Source organism: Elaeis guineensis, chromosome 5, assembly GCF_000442705.2.
Source record: "Elaeis guineensis isolate ETL-2024a chromosome 5, EG11, whole genome shotgun sequence".
Taxonomy (NCBI): Eukaryota; Viridiplantae; Streptophyta; class Magnoliopsida; order Arecales; family Arecaceae; genus Elaeis; species Elaeis guineensis.
In genome coordinates this window covers 56763272-56784590 of record NC_025997.2, presented here as the reverse complement: position 1 = coordinate 56784590, position 21319 = coordinate 56763272, and positions in this window count along the sequence as shown.

The following is a 21319-nucleotide window of genomic DNA, read 5'->3' as shown; positions in this document are numbered from 1 at the left end:
ACTTCCAGCACCTAGCACATTCTTATTATTTCTCTTTTTTCTTTTCTTAAAGGAACAACGACTACCTGAAGAAGATCCTCCCACTAAATTCACCGTCTCTTTATGGAGCTGGTGATCCTTCTCAAAAGTCTGTAACAATCCCAATAGACCATGGTAGTTGACTACAAGCTTCATCATTCTAAAATAATTGAGAAATGGTAGGTAGGACTTGGGTATGGAGTTCAGAATCACATCTTTCTCCAGCTGTTCGTGCAAAGAGAAGCCAAATTTGCTCAGTTTCTCAATCTGCTCGATCATGTACAATACATAATCAATGATAAATGCTCCCTCCCTCATCCAAGCATTGACAATGGTGGAACTAATCTTGTGCCACTCAACATCGTCAGGAGTACCAAAAGATTCTCTCAACACTTGGAGTATTTTCTCTGACTGAGCCTCTTTGAATTTTTGGCTGAACTCATCATTCATGAAGACTCGCATAATGCAATGAACAATGGTGCAGTCATTGAGCCACTTCAAATAAGTATCTTGGACCATACCTCAGGCATTGGGAGTAGTCTCCTCAGGTGCTGGATCCATAATCACATATAGGATCCACTCGTGTTGCAGGACAATCTTAAGCTTTTGATACCAGTTATCAAAATTTGATCCGATTAATTTCTCACTGTCCAACAGTGATCGGAGTGACAAGTTTGAGGTCATATCTGCACACACAAGAAAAATATAAAATCTAATCAGTATATGAATTTATTAATCCTAAAGACTTGGACTTTAGTCTAAAGGTCCTTCCATTATTTTATATGAATTGGTAGCCTCCACCTCCAGTTCGAGGAATTACCTTCATTTCTTAGTAGGTACTAGAATCCACATAGACTGCATATAAGCTCGAGGATGGCTCGATCAATCCACATGCATCTATGGGTAGGTTCTTAACTAATTATTTCTCTAAATAACATCTAGTAATTAATTTAGCCCCAGATTTTATTTCAGTAGGCGATGGGCCTCCATTGAAAGTTTCAGTTAGGTCAAACCATTAACATGAACCTACTCAATGATTCTAACTAATGAATGATCAGGTCCGAAGATGGCTCGATCAACCCAACCATCATCAGATAGTTCAATAGAGTCATCATATGATAAATGATAATTCTATCATTCAGAGAGAATACCAGATGGATGGTGCCTGCAATGTCAATCAGAAATAATGGATCCATTACTATTCATGTTAATAGGAGGCTATGATCTAGTTATCACCATAACCAACTCATTTTAGAGATCTAATAATTTAGAAGATTTAATCAATTTTGAGAAGAGAGAAGAAAAGATCAATCAGTAGACCACAATCCTCTCACTGACTTCACCAAGTCACTGAATCGGGTTAGGGTCATGCTGATTGAACTGGCACCTAGATCAGTCACACTGATTAACCTGAATGGTATGGGTTAACTTGAATCACTTAGCAATCTAATCAAAATCTAATTCATCAAATTGACCAGATAAATGAGATCGGTGGGAGGATCTACTAAGCTTGCCTTAGACACCATCGAAATGGTCAGGTAAGCTACTCCCAATTAAAAATCATCGATCAAAATATCAAACTTATCTTAGACACCAATTGGTTAATTAATTTTGATTTGACTGACCTAATAATTTGGGTTCAACCACTGAGCCACAATCATGGTCTATTTGGTCTAATCAAAGACATGAACTTGACCATCTATAACTATCGTATTAGAAAAATCTTGATTAATCTAATTCAACATTTGGTTAGACTTAATCAATTTCTCTGCATGGTTAATCAATTTTTTTATTCTAACCTTAGATCTAATCTAATTAAAGAGAAGGATCAGATTTGAGCTAACCCATGCCTTATATTTTATGCAATGTCATTAGATCTCAATCATAATTCTAGATCCAATCAATTCAGCACTTAATTTTTAATTAAGTTTTTGCATTAACATGGCTAAGATTTTTTAAACAATTTTCATGTAAACTTTTTAATTAAATCATAAAATTTTTTTAGATCAAATTTAAAATTTTTATGATTTTAAATCAAAATAATTTTGATTAATCAAGATTAGATATAACTAATTTCTTTGTAACTTGCATCACAAACAACAACACCTAGGATTTCAAGATCAAGGGTTTTGCAAGAAAATAAGTTTTTCTCCTTTCTCTTTCTTCTTCATGAGACCTCAAAGTGGCACCCCTATACGCTATAAGAGCACCCCATTAAATGGAAAGAGAAGATCATGAAATCTTATTTGCTCCTATGATCGGACAGCCTGGTGATTATCCAATCCGAGTACTTTGCTACTCAGAATATCTAATCTAACAAGATAATAATCAGATCTAAAAATAAACTTATTTAGATCTAATCTAAATCATAAATAATCAAATCTAATATCATAAAATCAGATCTAAAGGCATAATAAATCATATCAAAATAATCATGCTCTGATACCAATTGAAAAAAATATGCAGTAGTGCTGTGCATGCAATTTTAAAATTTTTATGTAGCAGAAATAAAAGATTAAATAATTTAATTCTAATCACATGCACAAGATCTAATCTTAGACTACCACATCATGATCTATGATATGAAAAATATGATTTTAGATCTAAAAATAAAAACACATATTGATCTCATCGATGCTGAAATTCTAGATCTAACTATTAGATCTAACAATATGATCAAGACAAGTTAGAAATATTTACCAAACCAATTAAATCTTGATCTCCTCTAGTCCAATGCTTTGAGAGGATGTTTCTCAGATCACTCACAGCCACATGAAGTGATCTGGTCTCTACAAAAAAATCCATGCGAAGACTGACACAGATCAGAGGCTTAAAGGTGCTAGCTTGCAAGCAACTTTGACAACTAATCTCTTCCTTCTTCTTCAAGCAACTTGGACATTCTAAAGCAAGAAGAGATCTGAAGGAAGAAAAGAGGAAGAGGAGGAGAGGCTCTAGAAATAAAAATACCAGCAAGGGAGAAGAGAAGCATGATGCCAAAGAAGAGGACCACCTATTTTATAGACTGGGAATTAGGGTTTCACCAAGGGAAGGGTGCCAAGAGTCCATGCCAAAATAACTTTTGGCATCCAAAAAAATTTTAAAAAAATTACTATGGCATGGAGAAGGATTTTAAAGTCTCTCACACTAAAGGATTCTCTAAGAAAATTAGAGAAGAAATCATAAAGGTGCAAAAAATCTTCCATGTATAAAAAATTCTTTTCCTAGTTTACATCATAACTCTAATTCAAATCGCATTCGAATTAGACAGGAGATGAGATTATAACTCATCAATCATTATCATCCACCCTTATTGGGTTAACTACTTTGATGCTAAAAAGGTCAAGCCAAATCCAATTTGGCGTAGAGATGTGGGCATGAGTCTAAGTGTGGCACAAGGAGATAAGGATAGAGTCCAGATTGACAAGGACTCTTCATTTCTAATCTGATTTTAATCCAAATCAAATTTGAATTGAACCTACTGATAGAAATAAATCTAATCTAATTAAAAATCTAAATATCTCATCAAATTTCTAATCCAATTAAGAATTAGCCGAGTCCAAACTCTGATCGAATTAGGATCAAATTTCTCTTGTAATTAGGATTGATCATATCAAATCCAATCTGAGTCGAACTGAATCTAATTCAATTAGACTTGATCCAAAGCTCTTTACTCAATCAAATTGAGTTAATTAGTAATCTAGTTACTAATTAATTCTCTATTAATTATAGATGAAGGAGGAAAACCACTTTTCCTCGTAGGATCTTCCAGATTTCATCAAATCTGGGACGGAATAAATTTAAATTTTTTTTTATCCTACATGTATTTCAGATCTAAATCTCTAGATCTAATCTTATTATCTGATATTTTAAATCTAAAATTAAATCTAAAATTATGATGAAAGAAGAAATACCTCAAGGGTAATCTGATTACCCTGTAGATGATCTCTGCACAGCCCGAGGTTCTAATGTAGCCATGCAAGCACCTGGCTTCTATCGGTATCCACTCAGGCAGGACTTAGAATATCTTCTTCTCATAAATCTATGCTCCAAAAATTAGATCTAAATCTGATTAGGAAGATCTTCAAAAGTCTTCCTAAAGTTGGAGTAGCAGCCTGTCGAAGAAGTCCTGCAGCCTTTTGTTCCAAGCGACACCATGCCTTGGATCTTTGCCAGATGGATGTCCAAATCTTTGGACATGAAGAGGGAAGGAAGGAGAGCAGGACAATATAGAGAAGAGGGGAGGGGGCAGTTGCTATTGGGTTTTGTGCATAAAACAACTTCTACCTCGAAACCCTAGGTGCAGCAGGGTTTATATAGACCCTGTATGCTGCGCAGTGCCACATCATTCAACTAATCAAAAAATTCTAATAAATTCTGAAAAAATTTTGATTGGTGGAGTGATGTCATATGATCATATAAAATAAGAACCTCATCTTATCTCCAAAAGATGGCACCAACATTGGATAAGCACAAATAGAGGTGGCGCCCAAGAGTTTAAATTGATCAAGACTCTCCAATCCTTATCCACTTGGGGCGCCCACTTTAATCCAATTGGGCTCACACCATAATCTGATTATGGCACCCAATTTGATGTGGCTTGGCTTGTGGACACTCTACAAAAATCTTCCAATGAGCCCTCTTCAGTTTAAGACCCATATGTCAACTTTTGACAGATGTCCTAAAATGAAATTGACAGGTGCTAGGAATTAGCAGGTGTTATCTTAAATTCATCTCATGAATTAAGACAAGCTTTTTTTGAGCTAGACAAGTTTCATTTAGATTGAGAGAAACCTTCCTAAGATTATCTGGATGAGTCAAATCATATTTGGCTCAGTAAAGAAAGAAAAGATTATACGAGGAGAAAGTTAGGCTCAATCATGTGCTAGCACGATTTTCTTGAACCTAAATGGATCTAATCCTAATCAATTGGGTTACCCCAATTGATGACATCCATACCCTAACCCTTGTTTGTGTGACCCAGTTAGGTTCAATTTTGTATGGTAATGAGACATGTTGTGATCTCATCATCGATATCATCGAAACTCCTTTCGATGGATCAGAACTCTTCTGATTCAGACAATTAGAATGATCGATCATCAATATCATTCTAATTGCTCCCAAAATCTACCAGTGACACCTAGCAGTATGTGGTGGCAACCCATCAGAACTGAAGATGAACCTCTTGGTGCAGCTACCTGTGTGATTGAGTTCCTCTATCATGAGTCCTGACTGAATTAGGGTTAAGGTGAACTCGTCAAACCCAACATCAGTCATATGAGTTAATCGATCGATCAGAGTCTGATGTGAAACCTTAATGGAAAACTCTTATCCATTATTTCACTCTGCCATGGCCATGGGCTTAAGGACTCGATCTTTCAATTATCATAGGACTACTCCTCTCATCTACCGAGGTTGATAGATCCCATCTTGGTGCGACCTAGTTCCTATAATGAATATGCTACAGCCAACATACACCTCAGGGTTCCAAATGGCTAGGAGATCGAGTTATGGTGTAGTCAAACTATAACACACTCAAGGTGAACTATCGATGTACCTCAAGTCAAAGAACTAGACACACAACTACAGCATCGAGCTAGTCATTGATGAGAAGGTAGACTTCCTTATGACTGCTCGAAGTAGTCACGCTTAGTACTCTCGTTCTCAACGAATACCTGTACTCTCGCTCTGGTGTCTCCACACCATAGACTCAAGACACATCTATCCTAAGAAAGTGATGGTACACCAATCTTCTGGATCAATCACCATCCTCGTGATGATCCAATGGTCAGGAGCTGTTTATGAGTTAGTTATGTAAATTCATATCTTAAATTTTTAACTCTTGAAAATATGAATTTATATTCCTACTAACTTAAAGGATGTATCACAAATACAATGTACACAATGTGATAGAAAAATAATCCTTTTATTCATTTATAGTCAAAATTATAAATTTGTCCTTAGATCTGTATAGAAATGTGTCAGCCGATCTGGCATCTAGGGCACACATCTAACAAACTCCCACTTGACCTAATGCCAATTGGCTACATATCTAAGTCCCATCTTCTCAAGATGGGCTTCGATCTTCTTCTGGCCTAATGGTTTTGTCAGTGGGTCTGCCACATTGTCTGTGGAGTCGACTCTCTTGACCTCGACATAATCTTTTTCGAGGTAATCACAGATCAGATGGAATCGCCGCTCGATGTGCTTGGACTTCTGGTGAGACTTTGGCTCCTTAGCTAGGGCTATGGCACCATTATTATTGCAGTAAAGAGGTATGGCATCCGATGACATCACTCCATGCTCTGCGGCAAACTTCTTGTACCAGAATACCTCCTTCGTAGCTTCCAATGCAGCAATATACTCTTCCTCCATGGTGGAATCAGCAATCACCGTCTGCTTGGAACTCTTCCAACTGACTGCACCACCATTGCAAATGAACAAACTCCCAGATGTCAACTTTCGATCATCTATATTAGACATAAAATCTAAATCTGTATATCCCTGAATCTAGAGTTCTCCATTCCCAAAGACTAGAAACATATCCTTAGTTCTTCTCAAGTACTTAAGGATACATTTCACAGAAGTCCAGTGCTCTTTGTCTGGATTCGACTGATATCTGCTTGTGACACTCACAGCATGGGCTATATCAGGTCATGTACATAGCATGGCATACATGAGGCTCCCTATTACCGAAGCATAAGGGATCTTGCTCATGCGTTCAATCTCCTCAGATGTGCTAGGGCACATCTTCTTGGAGAGATGAATGCCATGTCCAAAAGATACTAAACCTCTTTTGGAGTTTTCCATGCTAAACCTTTTTAGCACCTCCTCTATGTACATCTTTTATAAAAGTCCGAGCATCCTATTTGGTCTATCTCTATAGACCTTAATACCCAGTATAAAGGATGCCTCTCCTAGATCTTTCATAGAGAACCCCTTAGACAACCATATTTTGACTGAGATCAACATGAGAATGTCATTCCCAATTAGGAGGATATCATCTACGCATAATACGAGGATGACAACTACGCTCCCACTGACCTTTTTAAACATACATGGTTCCTCCTCGTTCTTGATAAAACCAAATATTTTGATGACATCATTGAAACGAGTATTCTAACTCCAAGATGCTTGCTTAAGTCCATAAATGGACCTTTGCAGCTTGCAGATCCTACGATCATCATCACTAGATGTGAAACCAAGTAGCTGTTCCATATAGATATCTTCCTCAAGATATCCATTTAAGAACACCATTTTCACGTCCATCTGCTATATTTCATAATCGAAATAGGCTGCAATAGCAAGCAATGTGCGGATGGATTTTAGCATGGCTACGGGCGAGAAGGTATCCTGATAGTCAATGCCTTCGCGCTGGCTATAACTTTTCACTACGAGCCTAGCCTTGAATGTCTCCACATTCCCATCTACACCTATCTTTTTCTTGAAGATCCATTTACACCCAATAGGTACAATACCTTTAGGTGGATCTACCAAGTTCCAGATTTAGTTTGAGTGTATCGAGTTAATTTCTGATCTCATTGCCTCTAACCATTTCTCGGAGTCGATATCTGATATTACCTCGTCATAGGTCTTCGAATCATCACCATAAACCCCATTTTTCATGAGGAACATTTCCTCTGCATCCTCTTGTACGGTACCTAAGTACCTTTCAGGAGGACGGAAAATCCTAGTTGATCTACGAGGTGGAAGAGGTTGTGTTAAGACTGGTTCTGATTGATTAGGTTCCTTAGGTTCTTTAGCTCGTTGCTCTTGGGAGACATTCTCCTTGAGCTTAATTATTCTTCCGATGCCACCATTTTGAATAAACTATTTTTCAAGAAAAATAGCATTTCGACTCACAATCACATTGTGGTCTTTCGGAATATAAAAATAGTATCATAATGACTCTTTAGGATATCCTATGAATCGAGCTCTAAAAGATCTGAACTCTAACTTGTCCGCCTGTTATCTCTTGACATGAGCTGGACAACCCCAAATTCTGAGATGATTCAGACTTGGCTTCTTACCATGCCATATCTTATATGGTGTGGTAGGAACGATTTTAGAGGGAACCCTATTCAATATATAAATTACTGTCATGAGATAATGTTCTCAAAGAAATTCAGGGAGGTCCGTGAAGCTCATCATGGAATGGACCATATCTAATAGGGTCCGATTTCTCCATTCTGAAACCCCATTGAGTTAAGGCATTCCAGGTAGAGTCCATTGAGAGACTATACCATTGTACTTAAGATAGTCTAGAAACTCCTGACTAAGGTATTCATCTCTTCGATCTAATCAAAGAACCTTAATAGGCTTTTCTGTTTGTTTTTCTACCTCATGTCTGAATTTTTTGAACCTTTCAAAAGCTTCAGACTTGTGTTTCATTAGATATACATACCCATACCTAGACATATCATCGGTAAAGATAATGAAGTAGACATAGTTGCCTCTAGCTGGCATATCAAATGGGCCACACACATCCGTATGTACTAGGGCAAGTAGGTCTGTGGCTCTTTCCCCATGTCCCACAAAAGGAAGCTTGATCATTTTGCCTTGAAGGCATGATTCACAAACTGGATATGTCTCGAAAGTCAATGAACTCAATAGTCCGAATTTCTCCAATTTGTTAATCTTATCTTCCGCTATATGACCTAGCCTTAGGTGCCACAGATACTTATCATTTAGACTATCTCTAGGCCTTTTAGTTCCTATGGCATTCATATTTTGCTCAATATTAAATATAGATATATTAATATGTAGCTGATAGAGACCGTTAATAAGAAAACCATCTGCAATTTTATTATTTTCATAAAAAATATTACAATGGTCCTTATGAAAGCTAATCACATAGCCTTCTTGTGCTAAACATGAAACAAAAATTAAATTCCCGCTTGCTGCAGGCACATAATAATAATTTCTAAGAAATAAATCTAATCCTAATGGTAAACGCAGAGGATAGGTTCCCACAGCCACAGCAGCAACTCTTGCTCCGTTTCTGATGTGTAGGATCATCTCCCCATCCCTTAGCCTCCTGCTCTTCTCAAGACCCTGCATAGAAGTACACAAATGAGCACTAGAACCAGAGTCAAGCACCCAACTGGGTGCAGAAGAAATCGTAAGATTAGACTCTAAAATGAGCATACCTCCAGAAGGATCATCCTTCTTGTTCTTCAAGGTGGCCAGGTATTGAGAACAGTTTTGCTTCCAATGGCCATCTGATTGGCAGTGGAAATATTTTCCCTTATTAGCAGCCTTCTTCTTCGATTCTGTCTTCTTCTTCTTGCCATCCACCTTCTGCTTCTTTGCAGACTTCTTTTTCTTTCCAAAAGACTTTCTTTTGGAAGAAGTTCACTCTACAGTAAGAATTGAGCCTTTTGAAACCTTCATAGAAAGCTCAACCATAACCAGCATGTTTATTAACTCGGCCATGGTACACTGCATCTTATGCATATGAAAGTTCATGATGAACTGACCATATACATCGGACAAGGACTGAAGGATCACATCAATATGAAAATTTTTATCTAAGATGATACCAAGCTTCTCAAGCTCCTCAAGATCCTTGATCATTGTCCAACAATGATCTTGGACTGACTGCCCATCATGCATCTTGGCCTTAAAAAGTCTTTGACAGACTTGATACTTGGCCGTGCGACTCTGTTCACCAAACAACTCTTGGAGGTGAGCCAACATTTGACAGGTAGTCAAAATATTCTCATTTGGTGCTGCAAGTCATCAGACATTGCACCCAACATGTAGTACCTTGCTTTGTTAACATCATCCGTCCACTTTTCCAGAGATGCTCTCTGTTCAGCAGTCGGACGTGCTGGTATGGTAGGTGGGTCCTGGTCCAAGACATGAGTCAATTTTTCGAAACCCAAAATAATTCTGTAGTTCCTCAACCAGTCCTTGAAATTGGGTCCAGTCAATCTGTGGGTATCTAATATTTTGCTCAGGGGGTTTGAGGCAGACATATTTTCTGTAAAGAGTCAAAAGTTTATAGTTAGATTTTGTAATCAGACTTAACCAATTTGTTTAAGAGTTTTATTTTTAAATAAATTAGGCTCTTATTATTTTCTCAGATCCCTACACTCCCTTGGTAGAGATGTGAAAATCTCCGTGATCAGTAATTTTTAGTGGGTGGTGCGGTCTCACTGACTGGCTCACCACCTCACCTAACAGTTATTGGTGATGGGTCAACCGATGAGTGGACAACTCTTGTTCAATGATTCTCTAATCATGATGCACCCAAAACTTGGTCTCTAATTTATGAAGCTCACCGTGCTTGGGATATTGCTCCAATCCTTAGTTAAGTCAGACCCACCATTTGCACGAACTAGATTCCTGATTGGGTCCCTCACCGTATCCAGAATATTGAGCCCAACCCATCCTCTAATTCGTAGCATCCAATGCCTAATGGACATGGTTGCGTCTTCTCGGTGCAACTGAGCCATTGTAACCAGTCGAGAATAATCAACCCCGGGAAGGGCCCGCACATCCATAATGGTGGAAGACCTAGACTTAATCTTTTCTTAGGAAGATTTGATTTAGGTCTCATTGAAATTGACTTGACATAGTCATAACAATTATGACTAACCTAGTGGCATGGGTTAGCTCAAATTGTTAGCCACCTCTAATCAGAACTGAGTCGACACATATGGCCAGGTAAGTAAGATCGGTGGGAGGGATATGCCATTAACTCGATAAGAATGCATTCGAGTCGAGTAGCTCCCAATTAAAAACTAGTTGATCGCATCTGTCCAACTTACCTTAGACACCAAATTATCGAATCAGAACTAATTGGGTTAGCCTACAATCCAGGCTCTAACTACTGAGCCAAATTAGATCTTAACTTGATCGAGTCGCATCTAAATGTGATTCGACCTTGATCCAGACTTAATCCTATTAGGCTGGTCAATTATTAGCTTTCATGATCCCACCTAACCAACTCTTGATTTGGTTTGATCAACCGCTAGACCTAATTGAGCTACCAAAGTCCGAACCCAATTTTATGAAAATATCTTAGATCTGAAATTCTCAATTTTAGACCTAACTTAATTTTATAAGCTTAATTTATTAATTAAGTTTGGGTTCATAAACAAAGCATGTAAAATAAATCCTAAGATTTCAGGATCTAGGGTTTTGCAGAAAAGTAAGTTTTGATTTCTGATTAAGGATGAACGCGTGGCACCCTTACACGTCATATGAACAACCCATTGAATGGAAAGAGAGGGTCTTAAAATCTTAATTTATTCTTATGACTAGACGGCCATGAGGAACACCTTAATCAAAAATATAAATTTAACTACAAAACTAGTTAGATCGAAATTAATATATCACATATACAATTTAAGATCTAACTAATACATGCTTTGCATACATCTCATGTATAAAAATTAATCTAATTAACATACTTTCAGATCTAATACATCATATGTAATATCTAAAAAATAAGATTTAAATTGAACTATTCAAAATTAAATCTATTCAAGATAAGTTACTAGAATAATTCTATAACTAGTCTAGGTATGCAGCAGATCAATTTTATGAAAAAACTAAAATTTTATTTTTTATTTTTTGATCTGATTATAACACTTATAACATCATAAAAATAGAGAATAAATTAAATTTAATTCATATTTTAATCTCATTAAAACATAAGACGTAAGACTATTCATGGATTCAACTAATCCTAGTCTAGTCATGTATCTTATGCATGTTAGATCTTCTTAGATTTAATTTTTAAATATTTTGATTTCAGATCCTATCACATCTGATGTGATATCTAAAATATTTAATATTAGATAAATAAAACTTAAAATTAGATCTAAATTAGATCTGAAATAGAGCCAACAACCTGGCTCTGATACCAGTTGAAGGAGGAAAATAGCTTTTCCTCGTAGGATCTTTCAGATTTCACCAAATCTGGGATGGAATAAATTTAAAATTTTTTTTATCCTACATGTATTTTAGATCTAAATCTCTAGATCTAATCTTATTATCTAATATTTTAAATCTAAAATTAAATCTAAAACTATGACGAAAGAAGAAATACCTCAAGGGTAATCTGATTACCCTGTAGATGATCTCTGCATAGCCCAAGGTTCTAATGTAGCCATGCAAGTGCCTGGCCTCTATCGATATCCACTTGGGTAGAACTTGGAATATTTTCTCCTTGTGAATCTATGCTCCAAAAATTAGATCTAAATCTGATTAGGAAGATCTTCAAAAGTCTTCCTGAAGTTGGAGCAGCAGCCTGTCAAAGAAGTCCTGCAGCCTTCTGTTCCAGGCGTCACCACGCCTTGGATCTTTGCCAGATGGATGTCCAACTCTTTGGAAATGAAGAGGGGAGGAAGAAGAGCAGGGAGGATATAGAGAAGAGGGGAGGGGGTGGCAGCTATTGGGTTTTGTGCATAAAATAACTTCTACCTCGAAACCCTAGGCGCAGCAGGGTTTATATAGATCCTGTATGCTGTGCAGTGCCACATCATGCAACCAATTAGAAAATTTCAATAAATTTTGAAAAAATTCTAATTGGTAGAGTGATATCATCTGATCATATCAGATAAGAACCTCACCTTATCTCCAAAATATGGCGCCAACATTGGATAAGCACAAATAGAGGTGGCGCCCAAGAGTTTAAATTGATCAAGACTCTCCAATCCTTATCCACTTGGGGCATCCACTTTAATCCAATTGGGCTCACACCATAATCTGATTATGGTGCCCAATTTGATGTGACTTAACTTGTGGACACTCCACAAAAATCTTCCAATGAGCCCTCTTCAGTTTAAGACCCATATGTCACTTTTGACATATGTCTTAAAATAAAATTGGCAGGTGCTAGGAATTAGCAGGTGTTGTCTTAAATTCATCTCATGAATTAAGACAAGCCTTTTTTATGCTGGACAAGCTTTATTTAGACTGAGAGAAACCTTCCTAAGATTTTTTGGATGAGTCAAATCATATTTGGCTCAGTAGAAACAGAAAAGATTACATGAGGAGAAAGATAGGCTCAATCATGTGCTAGCACAATTTCCTTGAACCTAATTGGATCTAATCCAAATCAATTGGGTTAGCCCAATTGATGGCATTCAGACCCTAACCCTTATTTGTATGACCTAATTAGGTTCAATTCTGTATGGTAAAGAGACATGTCATGATCTCATCATCGACATCATCGAAACTCCTTTCGATGGACCAGAACTCTTCTGATTCAGATAATTAGAATGATCGATCATCAACATCATTCTAATTGCTCCTAAAATCCACCAGTGATACCCAGCAGTATGTGGTGGTAACCCATCAGAACTGAAGATGAACCTCTCAGTGCAGCTACCTATGTGATCGAGTTCCTCTATCATGAGTCCTGACTGAATTAGGGTTAAGGTGAACTCGTCAAACCCAACATCAGTCATATGAGTTAATCGATCGATCCGAGTCTGATGTGAAACCTTAATGAAAAACTCTTTTTCATTATTTCACTCTGCCATGGCCATGAGCTTAAGGACTTGATCTTTCAATTATTATAGGACTACTCCTCTCAACTACCGAGGTTGATAGATCCCATCTTGGTGCGACCTAGTTCCTACAATGAATATGCTACAGCCAACATACACCTCAGGGTTCTGAATGGCTAGGAGAACGAGTTATGGTGTAGTCAAACTATAACACACTCAAAGTGAACTATCGATGCACCTCAAGTCAAAGAACTAGACACACAACTGCAGCATCGAGCTAGTCATTGACGAGAAGGTAGACTTCCTTATGACTGCTCGAAGTGGTCACGCTCAGTACTCTCATCCTCAATAAATACCTATACTCTCGCTTCGGTGTCTCCACACCATAAACTCAAGACACATCTACCCTAAGGAAGCGATCATACACCAACCTTCCAGATCGATCACCATCCTCGTGATGATCCTATGGTCAGGAGCTGTTTATGAGTTAGTTATGTAAATTCATGCCTTAAATTTTCAACTCTTGAAAATATGAATTTACATTCCTACTAACTCAAAGGATGTATCACAGACACAGTGTACACAATGTGATAGAAGAATAACCATTTTATTCATTTATAGTCAAAATTATAAATTTGTCCTTAGATCTGTACAGGAATGTGTCAGCCGATTTGGCATCTAGGGCACATATCTAACAGTAGAGTCTCAATCTCAGTGAGACTCTCTTCCAGAGTTTCAGTCCCAGTGGGACTCCTCACTTGAGTCACAATCTAATTGGACTCTTCAGCCATTAGATCTGATCAAATCTTCTAATGCATGTGATCCTATAGGTTCAAACCTAAGCTGGTAGCATAGGAATAACTTCCTATACCAATCAATATAACCATCTAGCAATGGTGACCCAATATTCGGATAGGTCGAAGTATTGTAAAGCAATATTCTAGAACCTACTGGCGTATGGTTACCGTATAATTCATCCCTTTGACCCTAATGCTCAAGGTGATCTAGGGTTTAACTGTCATCCCTAATAAAGTCAACTATATTGTATTTAAATCTTTAAAATCCATCTCATGAAAAAATTGAAATACATTAATACATATCTCTTACTAATTCAGAGGGTCAATTCCATCTTGTCTCGTACACTGACTTGATAAGTACTTGACTACACCCAGTATCCTTTCATCACTGAGTTAGAAACTCAGATGGTCTGATACTAAAGTATATGAGTTGCTTACAAATCACCATGGTGGTCTCAGATCTGAGGGATACTTTTATCCATACCCTTTACGAGCTACTCTTGGTAGCAAAGTGCTCGGCAAATAGTCACGTTCGATGCGAATGTACTCCTACATTCCATCTGCATGCCATAATAGTATCTCCACACTCCTTGGTTAAGAGGATAACCAACTCATATGGCACACAATAATCTATACTCGATATTACTATCATCCTATTAATAGCATATCATTTGATCGCGAACACTTTTAAGGACTTAACGATAAATCCTTCTTTGTCGATTAATTCTAGTCTTAAGGACTTCATGACAACATAGGAGTTCAAAGATGGATAATTTATAATAAAAATATCAAATAATTTTAATTAATAAAATTTATATATAATTTATAAGATGAGCACAATCGCTAATAGACTGATAATTAATTTTGGGACATATTTTTCAATATTTGACCAACTACAACTATTGAAATTGATCAAGAGAAAAAATTGATCAATCAGACTTAACTTTGATTAGATTTGATCAATTACTAATATGGTCCATTATCAATGATTTCTAACCCTAGGTCTAACCCAGTTAGATGGACTTGACTCGAGCTAAGCCATTAACCCATGAATTATGAAATTAATGTCTTAAATTTTTGATTCTCAAATCTAGATCGCTTAATTCTTAATTAAGTTTTGGATTGACATGAGTTCGGATTCAATATTTGAAAATAATTTTTAATTTTATAAAATATTTTTATAATCAATCATCTAATGATCAAAATTTTTATTTCAGATCTAACATATATTATTTTAGATCTAAAATAAAGTTTTAAAATTTTTTTCGTGATTCATCATTATGAAAAAGACTGTGCAGCACCCCTACATGCCATAGGAGATCCCATTGAATGGATAAATAGAATTGCGAAACCTTGATTTCTCCTATGATCGGATGGCTATGAAGATTTATTCAATCAAATTACTATACTACTCAGATTTTAAATTAATTTTTTAGATCTAATTTAAATAATTAATATTATATTTTATAAGGATCAGCACAAATTAGGATAACTTTTGCACTGTAAGGGATAAACTTTACAGCAAAACAACCTTATATCAGTTTGTGTAATCAGATCTATAACTAATTTTAGTTCTAAATATCATATATCAGACCTAATCTAAATTAAATTATAGATCTAAATATATGTAATATCAGGTTATATGCAGAAAATTCATGTCATAAGAAATCGGGCTCTGATACCATTTGAATGAAAAATAGATAGTTCAAGGCATGTATTTTTAAAATTTTATAGTAAAAAAAAAATTAAATATTTTAATCTTCTAAATATATGTTAGATTAGATCTAAACTACCATTAAGAATCTATGATATAAAAAATTTACATATAAAATCTGATATAAAATAAAAAAACTACATCAATCACATCGATACCTTGAATCTGATCTAACCTTTAAATCACATTCATTGAGCTCAAAACTCATCATTTTTTCATGGATCGATGACCTTCACTACTGGTAGGTATGGTACAAAGCTCTCACTAATATCGATCAGCTGTATAAATCATCTGACCTCTACAGATCCTCCACTCGAAGCTCTGATCAGATCTTCCTTCATGGGAGTGCTAGCTCACATCGAAGGCTTTGGATGGCTGATCCAAGCTCCTTTCTTTGGATCTCTCGGACACCTCTGGATCAAAAGATGAAGCTTTACAAGAAAGTGGTGGTGTGGGAGATTGGACATGACTCACTCTTGTATTTTTCTTCTCACTAAGTCTATAGTTGAAACCTTAGAACCCACCCTCGCACCCAAGAGGAAGATCACTTTCTCTATTTCTCACGCACGGAAGCCAAACCCACTCTTAATTTTTTATGCCCCAACTTTGAGATTTCTCATGCTAAAAATTACTTTTTTTCTCACACAAAATTGATCCTTTCTTAAAGGTGGCATCCCATGGAAGATAAGAATAAGAAAGAGGTAATTTTGATTCAATTTCAAACGTTGGTTGATCCTTATCACCAATTCAAATCAAATTTGAATTAAATTTTGAACCAAACTTTATCCTCTTCTTAGAAACTCAGAAAGTGGTTGACTAATATTAGTGTTGGTGCAAAAATCCGCTTGCGCCGAAGAAGCTGGAGTCGAGGGAGTCGCGGTCGCCGTCGGAACCTGCAAAAGAAGTCTAAACCAGAGGTGGGGTTGCTCCGGCAAGATCCTCCGACGCTCAAGTCAGTTCTCTGCCTCAACAAGAATGGAGTACTCGAACAAAAATTTTAGCAGAGTTTCTAGGTAGAAAATGAGAGCTTATAGAACAACGTATCTGGGGTCCTCCTTTTATAGGCGGAGGGTGCAACAGACTGATAGCGATGTTTATAACCGTCTGGCAGTGGATCACTCGGGGTCAGGAGAAGTTTGTTGTGAAGAGTAGTGGAGGGGAATCGTGGCCATCACCGGGACCTGCCACGTGGAGTTTGTTGCGGGGAGTGGAGCGGCATCCGTTGTCGTGACTTGCCAGAGGGTGGAGGAGCCGTGCGGTATCCGTCGCAGGAAGTGGAGCAGAGTTGTAGCCATTATTGTGGTCTGCCAGGGAGTGATGGAGCCACACGGGATCCATCGCAGGAAGTGGAGCAGAGTCATGGCCGTTACTGTGGTCTGCCAGGGAGTGATGGAGCCGTGCGGGATCCATCGTAGGAAGTAGAGCAGAGTCGTGGCCGTTACTGTGGTCTGCCAGGGAGTGATGGAGCCACGCGGGATCCGTCGTAGGAGGTGGAGCAGGGTCGTGGCTGTTGCTGCGGCCTACCAGTGGGCCTAGGCCTGTCGATCGAAGTTCAGCTGGAGTGTCTGGCGGGGAGAGGTGGTTAGCCACCCATCTGAGAGGAGCTCGGAGTCTGGCTCCCTAGGAGTCCGGATGAAGTCTTCTTGCAGCAGGAGTTGGGGATGAGACCCGATTTTCGTAGGAGTCTGGGTAGAGTCTTCCTGCAATTCAAGTCAGGTGCGAAGTCTGGCTCCCGTAGGAGTCCGGACGGAGCCTACCTGCAATTGCAGTTGAGGGTGAAGTCCGAGTCCCGTAGGAGTCCGGATGAAGTTTACCTGCAATTGGGATCGTGGGTGGAGTCCGTCTTCCATAGGAGTCTGGACGAAGTCTGCCTGCAGTTGAAGCTGCAGGGATGAGGTCCAGCCCCCGTAGGAGCCCGGGTGGAGTCTACCTGCAATTAAAGTCAGGTGCGAAGTCTGGCTCCCGTAGGAGTCCGGACGGAGTCTACCTGCAATTGGGGTCGTGGGCGAAGTCCGGCTTCCGTAGGAATCCAGACTAGGTCTGCCTGTAGCCAGAGTCGGAGATGAGATCTGGCTCCGTAGGAGTCCAGTCGAAGTCTACCTGCAATCAAGGTCAGGGACGAAGTCTGGCTCCCGTAGGAGTCCGGACGGAGTTTACCTGTAAGTGAAGTCGTGGGCGGAGCTCGGCTCCCGTAGGAGTCCGGGCAAAACCTTCCTGCAGTTGAGGTTGGGGACGGAGTCCGGCTCTCGTAGGAGTCCGGGCGAAGTCTGCCTGTAGCTAAAGTCGGAGATGAGATCTGGCTCCCGTAGGAGTCCAGTCGAAGTCTACCTGCAGTCAAGGTCAAAGATGAAGTCTGGCTCCCGTAGGAGTCCAGACGGAGTTTACCTGTAAGTGAAGTCATGGGCGGAGTTCGGCTCCCGTAGGAGTCCGAGCGAAGCCTTCCCGCAGTTGAGGTTGGGGACGGAGTCTGGCTCCCGTAGGAGTCCGAGCGAAGTCTGCCTATAGCTGGAGTTGGAGATGAGATCTGGCTCCCGTAGGAGTCCAGTCGAAGTCTACCTGCAATCAAGGTCAGGGACAAAGTCTGACTCCCGTAGGAGTCTGGATGGAGTTTACCTGTAAGTGAAGTCGTGGGTGGAGCTCAGCTCCCGTAGGAGTCCGGGTGAAGCCTTCCCGCAGTTGAGGTTGGGGATAGAGTCCGGCTTCCGTAGGAGTCTGGGCCAAGTCTTCCTGTAGCTGAAGTCGGAGACGAGATCTGGCTCCCGTAGGAGTCCAGTCGAAGTCTACCTGCAATCAAAGTCAGGGACGAAGTCCGGCTCCCGTAGGAGTCCGGATGGAGTTTACCTGTAAGTGAAGTTGTGGGCGGAGCTCGGCTCCCGTAGGAGTCCGGGCGAAGTCTGCCCGCAGTTGAGGCTGGGGATGGAGTTCGGCTCCCGTAGGAGTCCGGGCGAAGTCTGCCTGTAGTTGAAGTCAGAGATGAGATCTGGCTCCCGTAGGAGTCCAGTCGAAGTCTACCTGCAATCAAGGTCAGGGATGAAGTCCGGCTCCCATAGGAGTCCGGACGGAGTTTACCTGTAAGTGAAGTCGTGGGCGGAGTTCGGCTCCCGTAGGAGTCCGGGCGAAGTCTGCCCGCAGTTGAGGTTGGGGACGGAGTCCGGTTCCCGTAGGAGTTTGGGCCGAGATCTGGTGGTTGTAGGAACCTACCGTTGGAGAAGTTCGGCCGTCGGTGGAGTCCGGAGTAGTTCGGATTGGAGTTGAACCTGGCTGGAAGAAGTCTGGAAGGGATTCAGGGAACAGCTGATAGTCGTAGAAAGTCGGCTGTCGGCGGAGCTTAGTGAGTGCTCGGGGCGGCTTGATAGACGACTGAGGGAACTCACGTTGAAGGAGTTTGGGTGGCGCAGTGGGAGTTCGTCCATCGAGGGAGTTCAGTTAGCACCGCAAAAATTTGGCTGTTGGAGAAGTCTGGAGAGATACCATCTGTTGTCAAAAGCCGGATGAGTCTTGGGAGGATCAATCCTGCTAAGAACTTTGGCTGAGGATATTTTATACCCAACACCAGTCTCCCTACTTTCGAGTTTGAATTTCGAATGAAAGAAGTACAGAAAGATTGTCACAGCCGAAGTTTCTCCCTTGAATTCTGCACACGACCGCCCTTGGAAATCTTGGCATTTAATGCGTGCATGCTGGAGCCTTTTTCCAATTAGGATGACCCGAAGGGTCTTTTCGAAACTCCCATCGGGATGTGATCCCAAGCACCGTGCCATAAAAGTCCGCGAACGATCAACCCTGGGTCGCGGTGAGTGGGACACGTGGGATACGTGGTGGGCATCGGTCGGCCTAGGGACACCTGCCATCATAACTGCGTCAGGCTCCGTTGCCTTTGCTGCTCCCTGAATTCTATCCCATCCTTTTTCCTCTAGGGTTAGGATTTCAGAGATGGAGTGGAACGAGACGGGGGGTGAGAGCCGAGAGGCTTATCACACGTATTGGGAAATGCCGCTGGGAAGGACAGAACCGGGAAGAGAAGTCTACAGCTTGAAGTGGCCTCCGGTGTATTCCTTTCGAGTTTTGTAATAATGTTTTCTTTTCCTGGCCCTCTGGGTCTTGTAACGTACATCTTGTTAATCGAAAAATGAGAAGGAGATTTTGTTAGCTCGTCCGTACTTTGCGTCGAATTGTTGTCTGCCGAACTTCTTTCCTTTACCATCGTGAAATTTTTCCTCCGCTCTTGGTGGGGCTACGGGAGTTTGGCTCCCGTAAGTGAAGTCGAAGCGAAGTCCGGCCCCCGTGGGAGTCCGGACGGAGTCTACCTGCAATTAAAGTCAGGGGCGAAGTCCGGCTCCCTTAGGAGTCCGAACAAAGCTTACCAGCGGTCGAGGTCGAGAACGAAGCCCGGCTCCCGTGGGAGTCCAGGCGAAGCCTTCCAGCAGTTGTGGTTGGGGACGAAGTCCGGCTCCCGTAGGAGTCCGGACTAAGTCTACCTGCAATTAAAGTCAGGGACGAAGGTCGGCTCCCTTAGGAGCCGGACGAAGCTTACCAGCGGTCGAGGTCGAGGATGAAGCCCGGCTCCCATGGGAGTCCGGGCGAAGCCTTCCAGCAGTTGTAGTTGGGGATGAAGTCCGGCTCCCGTAGGAGTCCGGACTAAGTCTGCCTGTAGCTGGAGTTGGAGACGAGATCTGGCTCCTGTAGGAGTCCGGTCGAAGTCTACCTGCAATTAAAGTCAGGGGCGAAGTCTGGCTCCCTTAGGAGTCCAGACGAAGCTTACCAGCGATCGAGGTCGAGGACGAAGCCCAGCTCCCGTGGGAGTCCGGGCGAAGCCTTCCAGTAGTTGAGGTTGGGGACGAAGTCCGGCTCCCGTAGGAGTCCGGACGGAGTCTGCCTGTAGCTGGAGTTGGAGATGAGATCCGGCTCCCGTAGGAGTCTGGTCTAAGTCTACCTGCAATTAAAGTCAGGGGCGAAGTCCGGCTCCCGTAGGAGTTTGGACGAAGCTTACCAGCAGTCGAGGTCGAGGACGAAGCCCGGCTCCCGTGGGAGTCCGGGCGAAGCCTTCCAGCAGTTGTGGTTGGGGACGAAGTCCGTCTCCCGTAGGAGTTCGAAAGCTGACTATGTCTTGTGGGAGGTGCATGAAGGAATCTGTGGAAGCCATCTGGGGGCTAGATCTTTATCCCACAAGTTGCTCCGCCAAGGATATTACTGGCCGACAATACATCATGACTCGATTGAATATGTCAGAAGGTGTGATCGATGCCAGATATATGCCAATATCCAGAGACAACCCGCCACCGATGTTGCTCCTAGATTGATTTTGATGATTACAAAGCAGATTGAAG